Here is an 18,929-nt window from a genome sequence, read left to right as displayed (position 1 = left end):
ACGTCTCAGGTCGGCAACGAATTCCGATGCATTCTGGCCCTCTGAGCGAACGTGCGTGTAAAATCTGTATCTCGAGATGATGATGCCTTCATCTGGCTTAAGGTAGTCCTGTACCAGTGTACACAATTCTTCATACATCTTCTCTGTTGGACTCACAGGCAGGAGTAGATTCTTTATCAGACCGTAAATTTTTGGACTGCAAACAGTGAGGAACACCGCCCGGTGCCGATCTGCGTCGTCGACCTCCTCCATTTTGTTGGCCACAAAGAACTGGCTCAAACGGCTCACAAAGCCTGCCCAATCTTCTCCTTCCACAAATTGCTCCAACAATCCAATTGTGCTCAGTTTTGCATGCAAAGGTTCTTGTTGCCTCTTCACCAAATATTGTGTATGCAATAACTGTTAGGCTGAGTACTGTTTAACTCCAAGAGGTATGACCTTGGCTCTGCTTTATTAAGGCCCAAAGTTACTGATATACAAAATGGCTGACCTTTTATACTTGGGCTGCACACTCGTGCGTGCAGCCCAATGACCTCCAACAGTGACGCCATCTGGTGGCTAGTGACCCCAAAAGTATATATATGACAGATACCATGCAGAAATAAGACCAAACTCAACTATTTCAATGCTCTCCTGGCCGGGCTCTCAGTCTCCACCTTACGTAAACGTCAGCCCTTCCAATACTCTGCTACATGTATCCTATGCTGCACCAAGTCCTGCTCACCCAGCGGCCTTGTCCTTGCTGCCCTGCATTGGCTCACATCCATCAGCACCTCCAATGTAATATTCCCATCCTTTTGTTTAAATCCCTCCATGGTCAGACCCCTCTAGAAGCTCTAGAACCTCCTCCAACCCTACCAACCTCTGAGAACTCGAGTTGCCTCCAACTCTGGCCACTTATGAATTCCCTTCCACCCTTTGCCCCACCATTGCCAGCCAAGCCTGCAGCCATCTAGGTCCTACATTCTGGAACTCACTTCCAAAATCTTTCCATCTGCCCAGCTCCCACCCCTTCTTTTATTGTATAGCATTTACAGCACAAAAACAGGCCTTTCGGCCCAACTGGTCTATGCCAGTATATATGATCCATGTGATCCTGCTCCCTCCTTATTTCATCTAACCCAATCAGCATATTCCTCTATTCCTTTCTCACTCATACGCTTATCTAGCTTCCCCTTTAATCCACCTATACTATTTGCCTCAACTACTTCCTGTGGTAGCGAGTTTCACATTCTCACCTCTCTCCGGGTCTCTTTAAGACTCTCCTTAAAATTCACCTCTTTGATCAAGCTGCCACCTCATACCTCTTTCTTTGTCTTGGTGTGCATTTTTGTCTGATTGTGGTTCCATTAACCACCTTGGGGCGTTTTTGTCGATGTTAAAGGTGCGATATAAATGCAAGTTGTTGTTATGTGTACAAGCAGTGCAAGATTGTCAGTGATTCAGGGTAGCATTACAATTCTCAAAAAGCTGAAGAAAACACCCAGTAATATTGGCAGAAAAAGAACTGCTCGGATGATTCTGGAGCTATTAGGAAATCTGTGATATTTTTTCTACCTTGTTAAATTTGCCTTTGCCTGCTAAATTTTTGTGCATTTTGTCCCTGTATGTGGAAATTCCATTTGATGCATACAAGGACATAGGGCCCGAAATTAATGAAGATCTCCGCCCGCCCAGGTGCCGCCCAAAGGATCGCCGATGGCCGCCAAGGTACCTGACGGTACTTTCGGCAGGATTTTCATCACCGAGGTCCCTCGAAAGTCGCCGGGCGTCAAATGAGCGGCTTACGCCACCAAGCTGGGCGGCAGCGGGCGGGAGCTCTCATTCTCGCCGGCAAATACGCTTGCCGCCCAAGTGCCGCCAAGGATGGAGTCAGGCCCACGGAGGGTCAAGGAGCTGAAAAGAAGAAAAATGGCAAAAAGTTTACTCATCTTTTTTTTCACCATCTTCCTACCTACCGTCAGGGACAGACCAGCCTCCAGCCAGTGGTCCATCCCCGTTCTGCCACCGACTGCTGCTGACTCCCGCCCGCACCAATATCGCAGCTTGGCAGGCGGGAAGTCAGTTGCGCGACGCAGCCGTCCGCTGACGTTGGCAGATGCTTCCCAGCGGCTCTCTCCTCCCACCCACTACAGGCAACCCCGAAAGTGACACTGGGCGGATGTGGCAGAGGAATATCGGCAGCAGTGGGTGGTAAGTTATTCAATTTCGGGCCCAGAATGTAGAAAAAGTGATCTTAAAAATATTGAAGGCCTTGTAGTTCTAACACAATTACAGGTTTGACCTCCCGAATCCGGCAATGTCAGGACCAAGGCCAAGCCGGTTTTTATGTTTGTCCGGACTTAGGAACGTCTTTCTGACGTCATGAATCCGGAAACACCCGAGCCCAAGTTCGGGTATTTCCAGATTTCAGAATGTCAGAAAGGGGGTGGGGGTACTCGCCGAGGAGCTGTTCGGGTCGCCGGCCCCACCGCCAAGGACCTGATCAGGTGGGGCCTGCCGCCAAGGGCCTGATCAGGTGGACCCTGCCGCCAAGGGCCTGATCAGGTGGGCCCTGCCGCCAAGGGCCTTATCAGGTGGGTCCTGCCGCCAAGGGCCTGATCAGGTGGGCCCTGCCGCCAAGGGCCTGATCAGGTGGGCCCTACCGCCAAGGGCCTGATCAGGTGGGCCCTGCCGCCAAGGGCCTGATCAGGTGGGCCCTGCCACCAAGGGCCTGACCAGGTGGGCCCCGCCGCCAAGGGCCTGATCAGGTGGGCCCCGCCGCCAGGGACCTGATCAGGTGGGCCCTGCCGCCAAGGACCTGATCAGGTGGGCCCTGCCGCCAAGGGCCTGATCAGGTGGGCCCTGCCGCCAAGGGCCTGATCAGGTGGGCCCTGCCACCAAGGGCCTGACCAGGTGGGCCCCGCCGCCAAGGGCCTGATCAGGTGGGCCCCGCCGCCAGGGACCTGATCAGGTGGGCCCTGCCGCCAAGGACCTGATCAGGTGGGCCCTGCCGCCAAGGACCTGATCAGGTGGGTCCTGCCGAGGACCTGATCAGGTGGGTCCTGCCGCCAAGGGCCTGATCAGGTGGGCCCTGCCGCCAAGGACCTGATCAGGTGGGTCTTGCCAAGGACCTGATCAGACAGGCCCCACCGCCAAGGGCCTGATCAGGCAGGCCCCACCGCCAAGGACCTGATCAGGTGGGTCCTGCCGCCAAGGACCTGATCAGGTGGGTCCTGCTAAGGACCTGATCAGGCAGGCCCCACCGCCAAGGGCCTGATCAGGTGGGTCCCGCCGTGAACCTGATCAGGTGGGCCCTGCCGCCGTGAACCTGATCAGGTGGGCCCTCCCGCCGTGAACCTGATCAGGTGGGCCCTCCCGCCGTGAACCTGATCAGGTGGGTCCTGCCGCCTAGGGCCTGATCAGGTGGGCCCCACCGCCAGGGACCTGATCAGGTGGGCCCTGCCGCCAAGGACCTGATCAGGTGGGTCCTGCCGCCAAGGATCTGATCAGGTGGGTCCTGCCAAGGACCTGATCAGGCAGGCCCTGCCGCCAAGGACCTGATCAGGTGGGTCCTGCCGCCAAGGACGTGATCAGGTGGGTCCTGCCGCCAAGGGCCTGATCAGGTGGGCTCTGCCGCCAAGGGCCTGATCAGGTGGGCCCTGCCGCCAAGGACCTGATCAGGTGGGTCCTGCCGCCAAGGGCCTGATCAGGTGGGCCCCGCCGCCAAGGACCTGATCAGGTGGGCCCCACCGCCAAGGACCTGATCAGGTGGGTCCTGCCGCCAAGGGCCTGATCAGGTGGGCCCCGCCGCCAGGGACCTGATCAGGTGGGCCCTGCCGCCAAGGACCTGATCAGGTGGGTCCTGCCGCCAAGGGCCTTATCAGGTGGGCCCTGCCGCCAAGGGCCTGATCAGGTGGGCCCTGCCGCCAAGGACCTGATCAGGTGGGTCCTGCCGCCAAGGGCCTGATCAGGTGGGCCCTGCCGCCAAGGACCTGATCAGGTGGGCCCTGCCGCCAAGGACCTGATCAGGTGGGTCCTGCCGAGGACCTGATCAGGCAGGCCCCACCGCCAAGGGCCTGATCAGGCAGGCCCCACCGCCAAGGACCTGATCAGGTGGGTCCTGCCGCCAAGGGCCTGATCAGGTGGGCCCTGCCGCCAAGGACCTGATCAGGTGGGTCCTGCCGCCAAGGGCCTGATCAGGTGGGCCCTGCCGCCAAGGACCTGATCAGGTGGGTCCTGCCAAGGACCTGATCAGGCAGGCCCCACCGCCAAGGGCCTGATCAGGTGGGTCCCGCCGTGAACCTGATCAGGTGGGCCCTGCCGCCGTGAACCTGATCAGGTGGGCCCTCCCGCCGTGAACCTGATCAGGTGGGTCCTGCCGAGGACCTGATCAGGCAGGCCCCGCCGCCGTGAACCTGATCAGGTGGGTCCTGCCGCCAAGGGCCTGATCAGGTGGGTCCTCCCGCCATGAACCTGATCAGGTGGGTCCTGCCGCCAAGGGCCTGATCAGGTGGGTCCTGCCGCCAAGGGCCTGATCAGGTGGGCCCCGCCGCCGTAAACCTGATCAGGTGGGCCCTCCCGCCGTGAACCTGATCAGGTGGGTCCTGCCGCCAAGGGCCTGATCAGGTGGGTCCTGCCGCCGTGAACCTGATCAGGTGGGCCCCGCCGCCAAGGACCTGATCAGGTGGGCCCCGCCGACAAGGGCCTGATCAGGTGGGTCCTGCCGCCGTGAACCTGATCAGGTGGGTCCTGCCGCCGTGAACCTGATCAGGTGGGCCCCGCCGCCAAGGACCTGATCAGGTGGGCCCCGCCACCAAGGACCTGATCAGGTGGGCCCTGCCGCCAAGGACCTGATCAGGTGGGCCCTGCCACCAAGGACCTGATCAGGTGGGCCCTGCCGCCGTAAACCTGATCAGGTGGGTCCTGCCGCCAAGGACCTGATCAGGTGGGCCCTGCCACCGTGAACCTGATCAGGTGGGTCCTGCCGCCAAGGGCCTGATCAGGTGGGCCCTGCCGCCGTAAACCTGATCAGGTGGGTCCTGCCGCCGTAAACCTGATCAGGTGGGTCCTGCCGCCAAGGACCTGATCAGGTGGGCCCTGCCACCGTAAACCTGATCAGGTGGGTCCTGCCGCCAAGGACCTGATCAGGTGGGCCCTGCCACCGTGAACCTGATCAGGTGGGTCCTGCCGCCAAGGGCCTGATCAGGTGGGCCCTGCCGCCAAGGGCCTGATCAGGTGCGCCCTGCCGCCGTAAACCTGATCAGGTGGGCCCTGCCGCCAAGGACCTGATCAGGTGGGTCCTGCCGCCATGAACCTGATCAGATGGGCCCTGCCGCCGTGAACCTGATCAGGTGGGCCCTCCCGCCGTGAACCTGATCAGGTGGGTCCTCCCGCCAAGGACCTGATCAGGTGGGCCCTCCCGCCGTGAACCTGATCAGGTGGGTCCTCCCACCAAGGACCTGATCAGGTGGGCCCCGCCGCCAAGGGCCTGATTAGGTGGGCCCCGCCGCCAAGGGCCTGATCAGGTGGGTCCTCCCGCCGTGAACCTGATCAGGTGGGCCCCACCGCCAAGGGCCTGATCAGGTGGGCCCTGCCACCAAGGACCTGATCAGGTGGGTCCTCCCGCCAAGGACCTGATCAGGTGGGCCCCGCCGCCAAGGACCTGATCAGGTGGGCCCTGCCGCCAAGGACCTGATCAGGTGGGTCCTGCCGCCAAGGGCCTGATCAGGTGGGTCCTGCCGCCAAGGGCCTGATCAGGTGGGTCCTGCCGCCGTGAACCTGATCAGGTGGGCCCCACCACCAAGGAAATGTTCAGATGGGGCCCCTCCGCCGTGGAGGAGTTCCTTATCTGGCCCGAGGTAGGTGGGGTCAGGCTGCCGAGGTAAAGGGGAGAGTGGGGGGCCGGGGCGAAGTCGGGTTGGGCGATGTCGGGTTGGGCGAAGTTGTGGCAAAGTCGAGGCGGGCGATGTCGGGCCGGGGCGAAGTTGTGGCGGGCGATGTCGGGCGATGTCGGGCGATGTCGGGCCGGGGCGAAGTCGTGGCAAAGTCGGGTTGGGCGATGTCGGGCCGGGGCGAAGTCGTGGCAAAGTCGAGGCGGCCGATGTCGGGCCGGGGCGAAGTCGGTTCGCCGAAGCGGGGGGAGTCCGGATATCGGAACATTTTCCAGTTTCCGAACGACCCTGCCATGGATCGGCCCGATGTCCGGATTCCAGAACATTCTGGATTCCGGAACTCCGGATTTCGGAGGTCGAACCTGTACTGGGCTTACTGCACTTAAGAAACCAATTCTCATCCAAGGTAAAAAAAACACATTATAAACCACAAAGAGAGATTTTTTTAAGCTGAGGCATTACTGAATCAATAAATTCATGTTGATCATATTGTCATGCAATGGGACTCACTGATGAAAGATGACACCAATGGCAAAATGGTCCCAGGTGTGTGAAGAATTAGAATAAACAAACTGTCATTATAAATCACAAAAGCTCATTCTACATTTTTACTAAAGGGCAAATTATGTGGTGTGCTTCAAACTGAAACACACAGTACTTGGTGAATAAAGTTTGAGATATGGGAACATAGGAATTGTTCGACAAATAAAGACCAAAGTCCATCTAGTTCACCTCTGACCATCCTGTTAGTCACATGAGAGAATGGAGTTCTCAACTCATCATGACAATCAGTCTCCAGCAATTAGTCTACAACAGAGCCAGACATGACACGAGCTTTGGGAATCAGGGGGCCAAGCACGCGAGACTTATCCAAATTCCGCCTATACTGTATCATTCTGCCCATGCATCAGCTGGAATGATGGTTCTGCACTCCCTTGATTCTGGGATCTCTTGATACAGCCTCAATTCCTTAAACTGTTCCTCACCAGGTTTAACTGAGCAGAAAACAACAAAGCAAATAGAATGAGGAACTGTACTGCCAAAAGAACACAGTCACGTCAGATGAAGTCATGATTGGACTGTACAGGGCTCTTGTCAAGCCCACACTTCAGGCATCAGAAGGGACATGTTCCGGCTCTGGAGGTGAATGCAGGGACGAGCTAGGAGGCGGATTCCTATTGTCAGAGGACTGCGTGATGAGAAAAGCCCGACAGCTTGGGCAATGAGCTGACTGAGAGGTGTCTTGGCAGAGGTGTATAAGACAAAAAAGATGTATTGAAAAGCTGGGAGTAACTTTCAACTTCACCGGTGGGGGTGGTAAACTGTGAGAATCAGATCGGCCAGCATGTGAAAAGGAAAGTTGGGCAGGATGTATAACGGGCGGCCGACCTGATTCAGCAGTTTTCCGCCCCTTTTTTCTAATCGCGAATTGTCTTTGAGAAGCTGGTGGTGAGCCACCTCCTTGAACCGCTGCAGTCCGTGTGGTGAAGGTACTCCCACAGTGCTGCATGAACTTAACCCCCGATAGGTACTTCAAAATAAACTTTGACAGGAGGGCAGAAGGGCACATGTTCAAACTAATTCAAGGCAAATTCAAGGCTGATGTCACGAAGCTTTTGTTTTTTTGGGGATCATCTTTTTTTAGCGTCAGACTGCGTTCAGATGTTTCTGTGAAAACACAAAGATCTGAATATTGTTTGTAAAATCTCCATGGAGCTGACTGTAATTGACACAGATCCCAGGATTCAACAGACCAGGAACAGAGGCCTTTACAGTCACTGCAACTCAGGGAGCAACAAGCTGTCTCATTAGCGTTACCATCTCTGGTTGGACATAGTCCTAAAAGTGTCGTCACATGACCTGCTGCCTTCAACCGCCTGCCCCCCCCCCCCCCAATCCCCCATACTCCTGCCATTGGTTGCCCAACACTCCCATACTCAGGGTGCATCACCTTCCCCAGCCAATTGGAAAACGAACAGACTCATTACCTGATTGGATGATTCACGACTGTCAGTCAAACAACCTTTATTCCATGTCCAATATTCTTATAACTAATAAACAAAAGTGTTGTAAGGGCATTTTATTTTCACAAACACAGTATTTAATGAGCCTATAATTTTTCTCCCGGGTTGCCCACAGCAGGGTGCTGGAGATGAATGTTTAATTCCTGGAGACGCCAGGCCAATCCGAGAGGGTTAACCACCCGATGTCACTGTATTTCCAGCTAACAAACAATCCTGCACATGAAATCATTGCTGTTCCTTCATTAACCATCACAGCCCCAGGACATCGCTGCAGGAGGTCCTCAGGGCAGTGTCCTCGGCCCAACGACCTTCAGCTGCTTCATCAATGTTCTTCCCTCCATCATAAGGTCAGAAGTGGGGATGTTCGCTGAAGACTGCACAGTGTTCAGTGCCATTCGCACCTTCTCAAATAATGAAGCAGTCCATGCCCACATTCAACAAAACCCGGTTGACATTCAGGCTTGGGCTGATAAGTGACAAGTAACATTCGCGCCACACAAGTGCCAGGTAATGACAGTCTCCAACAAGCGAGAGTCTAACCCCCTCCCTTTGATATTCAATGGTATTACCATTGCCGAATCCCCCACCATCAATATCCTGGGGGGGGGTCACCATTGAACAGAAACTTAACTGGGCCAGCCACATAAATACTGTGGCAACAAGAGCAGGGCAGAGGCTGGGTATTCTGTGGCGAGTGTTTCAACCCCTAACTCCCCAAAGTCAGGAGTGTGATGGAATACTCTCCACTTGCCTGGATGAGTGCAGCTCCAACAACAGTCAAGAAGCTCGACACCATCCAGGACAAAGCCGCCCATCCACAACCTTAAACATTCACTCCCTCCACCACCGGCGCACCGTGGCTGCAGTGTGTACCATCTACAAAATGCACTGCAGCAACTCGCCAAGGCAGCAAAACCCGCGACCTCTACCACCTAGAAGGACAAGGGCAGCAGGCGCATGGGAACACCATCACCTGCAAGTTCCCCTCCAAGTCACACACCATCCTGACTTGGAAATATATCGCCGTTCCTTCATCGTCGCTGGGTCAAAATCCTGGAACTCCCTAACAGCACGAAGGACTCAATTTTCCCCAGTTATCTGCGCCGTTTTTTTGTCGTGCGCCGCTTTTTTTTGCCATAAATTAAAATATCCACGTTTCCCCAAAGTTTCTGCGCCAGCATAACTCAGTTACGATTTTTTTAGGTTAGTAGTTTTTGTGTCATTGGGGGCGTAACCTGATGTCTGCCCCAGTTTTTCAGATTTAAGCAAGTTTGGCCAACTTACATTTTTTCTAGGACGGCGTATGTGACCACTCCCAAAAGACCACCTGCGCACTTAAGAAAAACCAGCACACATTAAAAAACTGCGGCAGAAAGACAGCATTGTTTTTATGTGAAGTTTTGGAGGGAGTCAAGAAGACGAAGACATGCATCATAAAGTTTAATTTTTTCAAAGTCAAAAGGGAGAAAATGGAAGTCTAAAGCAATTCTTTAATTTTCGATTATTTTTAAAGTGCCATGCCACTGCCGAACGTCTCCTCACCGGGCTCAAGGGTCGGAGCATTGGCCGGCAGAATCATTTCCTTGCCCGGACACAGGGGCTCAGAAGAAGCCGGGGGGGGGGGGGGGGGGGGGGGTGGAAGCCGAACTGATGTTAAAAGAGATGGCAGAAGTTACAGCAGATGCATTGGTTATAATCTACCAACATTCTCTGGACTGTGGGGAGGTACCAGCGGATTGGAAAGCAGCTAATGTAACGCCTCTGTTTGAAAAAGGGGGCAGGCAAAAGGCAGGTAACTATAGGCCGGTTAGTTTAACATCTGTAGTGGGGAAAATGCTTGAAGCTATCATTAAGGAAGAAATAGCGGGACATCTAGATAGGAATAGTGCAATCAAGCAGACACAACATGGATTCATGAAGGGGAAATCATGTTTAACTAATTTACTGGAATTCTTTGAGGATATAATGAGCATGGTGGATAGAGGTGTACCGATAGATGTGGTGTATTTAGATTTCCAAAAGGCATTCGATAAGGTGCCACACAAAAGGTTACTGCAGAAGATAAAGGTACGCGGAGTCAGAGGAAATGTATTAGCATGGATCGAGAATTGGCTGGCGAACACAAAGCAGAGAGTCAGGATAAATGGGTCCTTTTCAGGTTGGAAATCGGTGGTTAGTGGTGTGCCACAGGGATCGGTGCTGGGACCACAACTGTTTACAATATACATAGATGACCTGGAGGAGGGGACAGAGTGTAGTGTAACAAAATTTGCAGATGACACAAAGATTAGTGGGAAAGCAGGTTGTGTAGAGGACACAGAGAGGCTGCAAAGAGATTTAGATAGGTTAAGCGAATGGGCTAAGGTTTGGCAGATGGAATACAATGTCGGAAAGTGTGAGGTCATCAACCTTGGAAAAAAAACAGTAAAAGGGAATATTATTTGAATGGGGAGAAATTACAACATGCTGTGGTGCAGAGGGACCTGGGGGTCCTTGTGCATGAATCCCAAAAAGTTAGTTTGCAGGTGCAGCAGGTAATCAGGAAGGCGAATGGAATGTTGGCCTTCATTGCGAGAGGGATGGAGTACAAAAGCAGGGAGGTCCTGCTGCCGCTGTACAGGGTATTGGTGAGGATGCACCTGGAGTACTGCGTGCAGTTTTGGTCACCTTACTTAAGGAAGGATATACTAGCTTTGGAGGGGGTACAGAGATGATTCACTAGGCTGATTCCACAGATGAGGGGGTTACCTTATGATGATAGATTGAGTAGACTGGGTCTTTACTCGTTGGAGTTCAGAAGGATGAGGGGTGATCTTATAGAAACATTTAAAATAATGAAAGGGATAGACAAGATAGAGGCAGAGAGGTTGTTTCCACTAGTCGGGGAGACTAGAACTAGGGGGCACAGCCTCAAAATACGGGGGAGCCAATTTTAAAACCGAGTTGAGAAGGAATTTCTTCTCCCAGAGGGTTGTGAATCTGTGGAATTCTCTGCCCAAGGAAGCAGTTGAGGCTAGCTCATTGAATGTATTCAAATCACAGATAGATAAATTTTTAACCAATAAGGGAATTAAGGGGTATGGGGAGCGGGCGGGTAAGTGGAGCTGAGTCCACGGCCAGATCAGCCATGATCTTGTTGAATGACGGAGCAGGCTCGAGGGGCTAGATGGCCTACTCCTGTTCCTAATTCTTAAGTTCTTATGTTCTTATGAAGGGATGAGAACCCTTATACATACTGCAACTTCAAAAGAAGGCAGGCGGGCAGTGGGACGGCAGGGGCGGGGGGGGGGAGGGGTTGGTGGGGGTGGATGCCGAGCCCCTGTGTCCGGGCGAGGGAATGATCCTGTCGGCTAAACCTCGAGCCCAGTGAGGACACGTTCGGTCGGTTGAAAAAAATCTAAAATTAAAGAATTGCATTAGACTTTATTGCCTCAAATGTCTTCATTGAATGGCTAGCTTCCCGTTCTAAGCAAGCCTATTGTGCATGCGCAGACCAGGGTGTCGTCCACATAAGGGCGTCGACCTTGGGGGGGGGGGAGAGAGAGAGAGGAAAGAAGTAAAAGCAGACCTGCAACCTAGAAGCGTCAGGAGGACTGCTTTGTCAGTTGAAGTGAAGGTTACCGCTACACTTTCATTCTATGCATCTGGATCATTCGAAGCCACAACTGGGGATGTGTGCGCCATTTCTCAACATGCAACATATATCTGCATTCGGCACTTCTTGATGGGGGAGCATGGGCAAGCGGTAATGTGGAAGGCCCGGCTTGGGCCTCTTCAGAGGCTGGTCTGGAGATTGGAGTGGGAGTGACAATTGATTCTGTCAATGGCTGCGGGGTCTGGGCGTGTTCCCTTATTGCAGCAGATAACTCCAACATTACCTCCCTCAGGTGCCCTGACAGTGTCTCAACTACCTGCAACATTCCCTCCCTTATGTTCACCGAGAGTGTTGTTACTTCTTCCGACAATCCCAATACCTGATCACCCACCCCACTGATGGTGTCCAGGAGTGATCGCATAAGGTCAATGCTCTCCCCACTCATTGCCATCATCTGAACCACATCTGTTAGATCCTACACCTCAGGAGAGCCCTGTCGAGCTCTCTTTTCCCTCCTTATCCTGGGTGTGCCTCACTGCATCCCACTGGGACCTGCAGCCTCGGACTGTGAAAAACCATGAAATGTCCCAACACTCGTACCACTCAGGAAAGGGGTTGGCACCTCAATGGGCGGCACCTGCACCTCCTCCAGAGTGAGTACAAGAGGGGGGATTCATCCTCCTCCTCCTCCCCCTGCCCCTCCCCCCCCATGCTCTTGCTCTGAAAGGTGGGATTGAAAGATGTTCTCCTCTTCAGGCTCGTCCATGCCTGAATCTTCTCCTGCATCGGCTTCAGCCTCATCGGGATTGGTCTCAGGTTCTGCACAATATAACAGAACAGACAAATGGTTGGCAGCAGAGGAGGTGGCAGGATGGCATGAGTAGGCTCACACAGCTCAGGCAGCAGGCTCATTTGAAGGACCACGATGAATGATAGCACATTGCATCAACCGAAGCGTAGCTGACGGAGACATCACCACGAACTGAAGCATGGCTAGCCCACGCAGTACTTAACATTTAGCAAAGCCAGACTGTTGAATTTTCAGGACTTACCCTCTCCCTCGAGTGTGGGCCCAGCTTGTGAAGTGGTGGTTGCTCTTCTCCAGGCAGGGCCCATCAAAGCAGCGACCCTCTCTTCCAAGGGTGTCAGTGGGTGCAGATTTGAGATTTGCCGGGCCTCCTCCTGTTTGAGTCCTTCCCCTTTTGTTGTGTGCCACCTTCCTCTGCAAAGATGAAAATATAACATTTTAGAGACGGTGTCTTTCTGCTGGGTGGGACATACAGATGGTCACATTTATAATTGCAATTCCAGTGAATAAATGAAAATATTACTTACACTAACTACTTGACCAAGGTCCTGCCACTTCTTTTTGCATTGGCCTCCAGACCTTGGATGGTCACCATTGCATAGTAATCTTCTGCAAGTTGGTTCCAGCGTTTCTTCATTTCTTTCGGTGAAACTTTTATGTGACCTCTGCTGGTGCCACCTGACCTCAATTACAGTAACTGGTGTCTTCAATTCATCCTGTGAGAAATTCTTGGTCCTTGAGCCGCGTTGCATATTGCAGCTCCAATTTTTCCACTGAGAACTAAAGTTCTCACACACAACTGGCTCCTTACAAACAGCCGAATGCAGACCGGGAGCTGTATTGGGCATGCACGCCCATAGCAATCACGTAAAAAAACGTCTTTTTTTTTCGCGCATGCACAGAAGGAGGGGGGGGTGGGGCATCGTTTTTTTTGGCGCGGACATTAGGCTCCGCCCCTCGAAGCTAAAGGACAGGCTGCGTGGCGCCAATTTCAAAAAATTAGAGCGGGGAAACTTGCAAGTTATTTTTTTTGGAGTAGTCGGAGCTAATAAAAACGGGCGTAACTCATGTAATACGCCAAAAAAACGGCATTGGGGAAAATTGAGCCCTATGGGAGTACATTCACCACATGGACTGCAGCGGTTCAAGAAGGCGGTTCACCACCACTTTCTCATGGGCAATTAGGGATGGCCAATAAATGCCGGCCTTGCCAGCGGCGCCCAGAAACGAATAAAATAAACATCAGGGAGGCTTAACAAAAAAAGAAAATGTTAGATATCCGAAATAAAACAGAAAATGCTCGGAAAAGAGCAGTTTAGCACTTTAAAATAGATCGTCCTCATAACATGTGGGAAGAAATACCTCATCAGATTTACCCATTTTTCCCTTCTCTGGCATTGACCAACCTTAGATTAGCAAACTGCCCCAAGCACTCAGTGGCCTGTTGACACTCACTGTCGAGGTTCACACACTGGGAATGGCCACTTCGACAAGATATTGGAGGGCCACCAGTGCCCATGGAACCAAACCCCAGCAAGGGCAGAATCTTCAGACAACTATATCTTGTACATGTTGGGGAAGTGGAGAATTGATAATCCCAGCACTTGGTGCCTGTGGGGCAATCTCTCACACCCCCACTGTTGTAGCTCTGTTGAACATTTTAATTTCAAAATAGTTCAGTAATGAAGAGATTTGCTTTATTGCAGCCAGTGAGTTATTGATATTATAAATGAATGGCAACTTGAAATATTTAAACAGCAGAACAAAAATATGAAATGAATCGGTGAATTTGCTCTTTTCTTCAGCTGACTTTTTTCTGTGCTTTCTATCTGGCTCCCTGAGCCTTTACTTTCACTCTGTAAGTGGCAGCAGCTTGAGAAATGAGAGGTATTCCTCCAATCCCTGGAGTACTGCGTGCAGTTTTGGTCACCTTACTTAAGGAAGGATATACTAGCTTTGGAGGGGGTACAGAGACAATTTACTAGGCTGATTCCAGAGATGAGGGGGTTACCTTATGATGATAGATTGAGTAGACTGGGTCTTTACATCCTTGGAGTTCAGAAGGATGAGGGGTGATCTTATAGAAACATTTAAAATAATGAAAGGGATAGACAAGATAGAGGCAGAGAGGTTGTTTCCACTGGTAGGGGAGATTAGAACTAGGGGGCACAGCCTCAAAATACGGGAGAGCCAATTTAAAACCGAGTTGAGAAATAATTTCTTCTCCCAAAGGGTTGTGGATCTGTGGAATTCTCTGCCCAAGGAAGCAGTTGAGGCTAGCTCATTGAATGTATTCAAGTCGCAGATAGATAGATTTTTAACCAATAAGGGAATTAAGGGTTACGGGGAGCGGGCGGGTAAGTGGAGCTGAGTCCACGGCCAGATCAGCCATGATCTTATTGAATGGCGGAGCAGGCTCGAGGGGCTAGATGGCCTACTCCTGTTCCTAATTCTTATGTTATGTTCTTATGTTCAATCCCACATGCTGGGATTCCCCTCCTACCCTGCCCCCCCACAGGGAACACGGAGTCAGAGATATGGCAGTAACCCCCGCCCTCCCGATATCCTCGGCACTCCCCACCCGCAACCTGATCGACCCGAGATCACCTCCCCTCCTCCCCGATCTCTCCAGTCCCCCCTACCCCCATGACCTTCTCCCCTCCTCGTCCGTTCTCTCCAGGATCCCCCATCGATGTCCCCTCCTCCCCGATCTCCAGTCCCCCCCATCCCGTGATCTTCTCCCCTCCTCCCTGATCTCTCCAGTCCCACCCAGCCCGTGACCTTCTCCCCTCCTCCCCCGATCTCTCCAGGACCCCCATCGATGCCCCCATCTTCCCTCATCTCTCTGGCTCTCCTCCCATCAATGTCCCCTCCTCCCCCGATCTCTCCACGACCCCCCCATCGATGTCCCCTCCTCCCCCGATCTCTCCTGTCCCCCCCACCCCGTGATCTTCTCCCCATCTCCCTGATTTCTCCAGTCCCACCCACCCTGTGACCTTCTCCCTTCCTCCCCCGATCTCTTCAGGACCCTCCATCAATGTCCCCTCCTCCCCCGATCTCTCCAGGACCCTCCATCGATGTCCCCTCCTCCCTCGATCTCTCCACGACCCCCCATCGATGTCCCCTCCTCCCCCAATCCCTCCACAACCCCCATCGATGTCCCTTCCTCTCCCTCCACCCTCTCCGCTCCCCGGCTGTAGCCTGGTAACCCAGGCCTACCTGCCCAACAGCTAGACAGCCTCTCAAACAGATTCTAAAAATGGTAATCACATCCTGCTATTAAACTTGGCAGGACCTTAGGGAAACCCATTCTTCCTGACTGCTGAACTAGCCACCCCTAACCGCACTTAACCACCCCCACCCCCACCCCGCCCCGCTCCATCCTTGCCTCCCTGTAATTATTGGGGCCTTCATTCCTTAACTCGACCCTATGCGTTATTGTGTTTCAGGCCCTAACACTTAACGGGGCTGATAATGCTCTGACAAGGCCTGATGCACTGATACCATTCAGAGACCAGCTCTCTATACTCGTGGGCACAGAGGCCTTAAGCTTACTTCGCGCCTGATGCACCTAATGTGACAAGTGAAGCTTTACGTTGCTTGTTTATTTTCTAATGTGTTCAGATTGTTTGGGCAGTTAAATCACTTTCATTCATGTCTGCTGACATGTATCTGAGCGAGACTGCAAAAACAAGAACAGGAAGATATAGAAACTGCCTGGTCTGCTGAGTATTTCCAGCATTTTCTGTTTTTATTTCAGATTTCCGACTTTCGCAGTATTTTGAGTTATTGAAACTCGTTAGAGTCTTCCTGATTACCTCTTGTCCTAACTATATGTCTGTGGTTCTCTAGGAGCAATTAGCCTTTCAGCTATAGCTGTTCCTATGATGATATTTCAGGGTGCCTTTGCTAACTTGCTGACTCCCCTGTATCTAAGACAGTGATGACAGCCTTACCGCCAAGACCAGCTCCCTCTGCAACAAATGGAATTGCAGGATAAAGTCTTTCACCATAATCAGTCACCACACGATAACCTTTCACCATCATAACAAGATGCACTGCAGCAACTCGCCAAGCCTTCTTCGGCAGCACCTCCCAAACCCGTGACCTCTACCACCTAGAAGGACAAGGGCAGCAGGTGCATGGGAACACCGCCACTTCCACATTCCCCTCCAAGTCACACACCATCCTGACTTGGAAATTTATCGCCGTTCCTTCATCATCGCTGGGTCAAGCTCCTGGAACTCCCTCTCTAACAGCGCTGTGGGAGTACCTTCACCACAGGGACTGCAGCGGTTCAAGGCGGTGGCTCACCACCATGTTCTCAAGAGCAATTAGGGATGGGCAATAAATGCTGGCCTTGCCAGCGAAGCCCACAGCTCATGAACGAATTTAAAATATATATATATATATATATATACACACATATATATAATCTTTCACCACAATATAATCTTTCACGACAATATAATCTTTTACCATAATATAATCTTTCACTATAATACAGTTTTTCACCATCATGGCCCAGCTTCAAACTCCACTCCCACTCTGATATCTCCATCCTCGCCCTCTGACACTGTTCCAATGAAGCTCAATGCAAGCTCGAGGAACAGCATCTCATCTTTCGTTTAGGCACTTTACAGCCTTCTGGACTCAACATTGAGTTCAACAATTTCAGATCATAACCTCTGACCATATTTTGCTCCCTTTCCTCCTTATTTTAAATCTCCTCACCCCCGGTCTTATGTATTTTTTTCTCTCTCTCTGTTTTCCATGGCAGTTGGTAATTCACACCCTATCTAGACTCATCTTTTTCTAACGTCTGCTATTGCCATCTCAAGTCGCCCATCATCCCTTTTGTCTCTCTAATCTCTCCTGTCTTCCAACCTATCACAGACCTTCCCTTTTGTTCTTTCCTCCCCTCCCCCTTTCAGTGCTCGTTAAGAATCTGTTCTTTCGACCATTCGTCAGTTCTGACGAAGGGTCATCAATCTGAAACATTAACTCTGTTTCTCTCTTCACAGATGCTGTCTAACCCACTGAGATTTACAGCATGTTCTGTTTTTATTTCAGATTCCAGCATCTGCAGCATTTTGCTTTTGTTTAAACTCACTTGCTCTGATAGAGTTGGACTAGACACGATAGGCCTTCTGCTGAACTTCCAACTTGTAAAAATTGCAGCAAATATATGTTCTTCACTGATAATTATTTTGAATACAATTATTGCTGAACGCACTTTGAATATTCAAAAAGCAGGCACATTCCCTCACGGTTCCCCATCGCTTTGACATCTACCCCACTGGCATTAAAACTTTGAAGCTTAATCCTGTGATCATCATTCACAGCAAGTTGTTGCTAATCACAAACTACAAGCAATTGGTCAAAAACAACAATTTTCGACGAGGTAACTCTCATCAGGCAATCATTCCTTGACAAACAATATAAATATCAATGGTATTAATGGGGCATCTGTCCTCATTATTATTAACAATTATGACCAATAAAGTGTTTAAAACAGATTGCTTCAATCAATTTGTTAAACATAAAAATAATAAATTACTAATCAACTTTCCAGATAATTGTTGCATTATGAGTGTCAGCAGATTCAAAGAGCAGCTTAATGATATTGCTTCAAAATTCAATACTGATAATGCTTGGATTCAATAAAAGACATATTATAATACAAGCAATGAAGTCTCATAAATAATCTAATATTGACGCCGTCGATCTACTTGCAGCCCTTCCACCCGGTGGCAATGGGATGGCAATGTGCCAGAAATAGTGGGGAATGATCTACCGCTCCGCCATCATTGTGGCTGCTGGCAATGCTCACCGGGGCCTAGCACTGAGCAGCTGGAGCATCCTCTGGAGTCTTACTTCAAACGGCAATCGGGCTTCTATCACATCAATAGGAACTCCAGTTGCCATTTTTGCACTGAACTGGGCAAAGCGTGGACCACGTTTGCTCTGACCAGTTTCAGCAGGGACACCCAGCCACACAGCAGTAGTGTTCCTCCAGGTTCAACACATCCACCCTGGGCTGCTGCTGCTACTGCTCCGGCTTCAAACATCAACCCCCCCCCCCACCCCAGCCCCTGAAGAGATCGCAAAGTCTCTGTTTAAAGAATGGACTCAGTCAAGAATATTTTGTGGACTTTATGGGTTATTTTTTCTGAGGGTACTTTCCCTGTGATGGGGTCACCCTGTGCAGATACGTGAAAAGGCTGGTTTGTTAAACCTGCAGAGTTGCATGGCAGTTGGCTGTGACAAAGAACTGTCAGTCATCCAGAATGTACGGGTTCGCCCTAGCAAAAGGAAAGGGGCTCAGATATCCGAGGCATGCATAAACTATTAGAAAACCACTCTAATATGCAAAGGCACTTCTCACCTCCATCTCAGAAGAGAAGCAGAACAATGGACCCACTAGCCTGGCCAGACCAAGAGGGGCCAGTTCTTCCCTACACAAAAGCCGAGAGATGTCCCAGACCCAGGGCCATCAGTCCAATATACATATGTCTGATGGCCCATCACCTACTAAGCACTGGAGTAGTAAGAAGCAAAAGGATTTCAAAGATTGGCGGGAGAGATAAGGGCAGCAGGACTCCTTTAAAGATAGACTCTTTTCCACC

This window comes from Pristiophorus japonicus, chromosome 7 (genome assembly GCF_044704955.1).
Source record: "Pristiophorus japonicus isolate sPriJap1 chromosome 7, sPriJap1.hap1, whole genome shotgun sequence".
In the NCBI taxonomy this organism is placed as follows: domain Eukaryota; kingdom Metazoa; phylum Chordata; class Chondrichthyes; family Pristiophoridae; genus Pristiophorus; species Pristiophorus japonicus.
Note: the sequence above shows the minus strand (reverse complement) of the source record.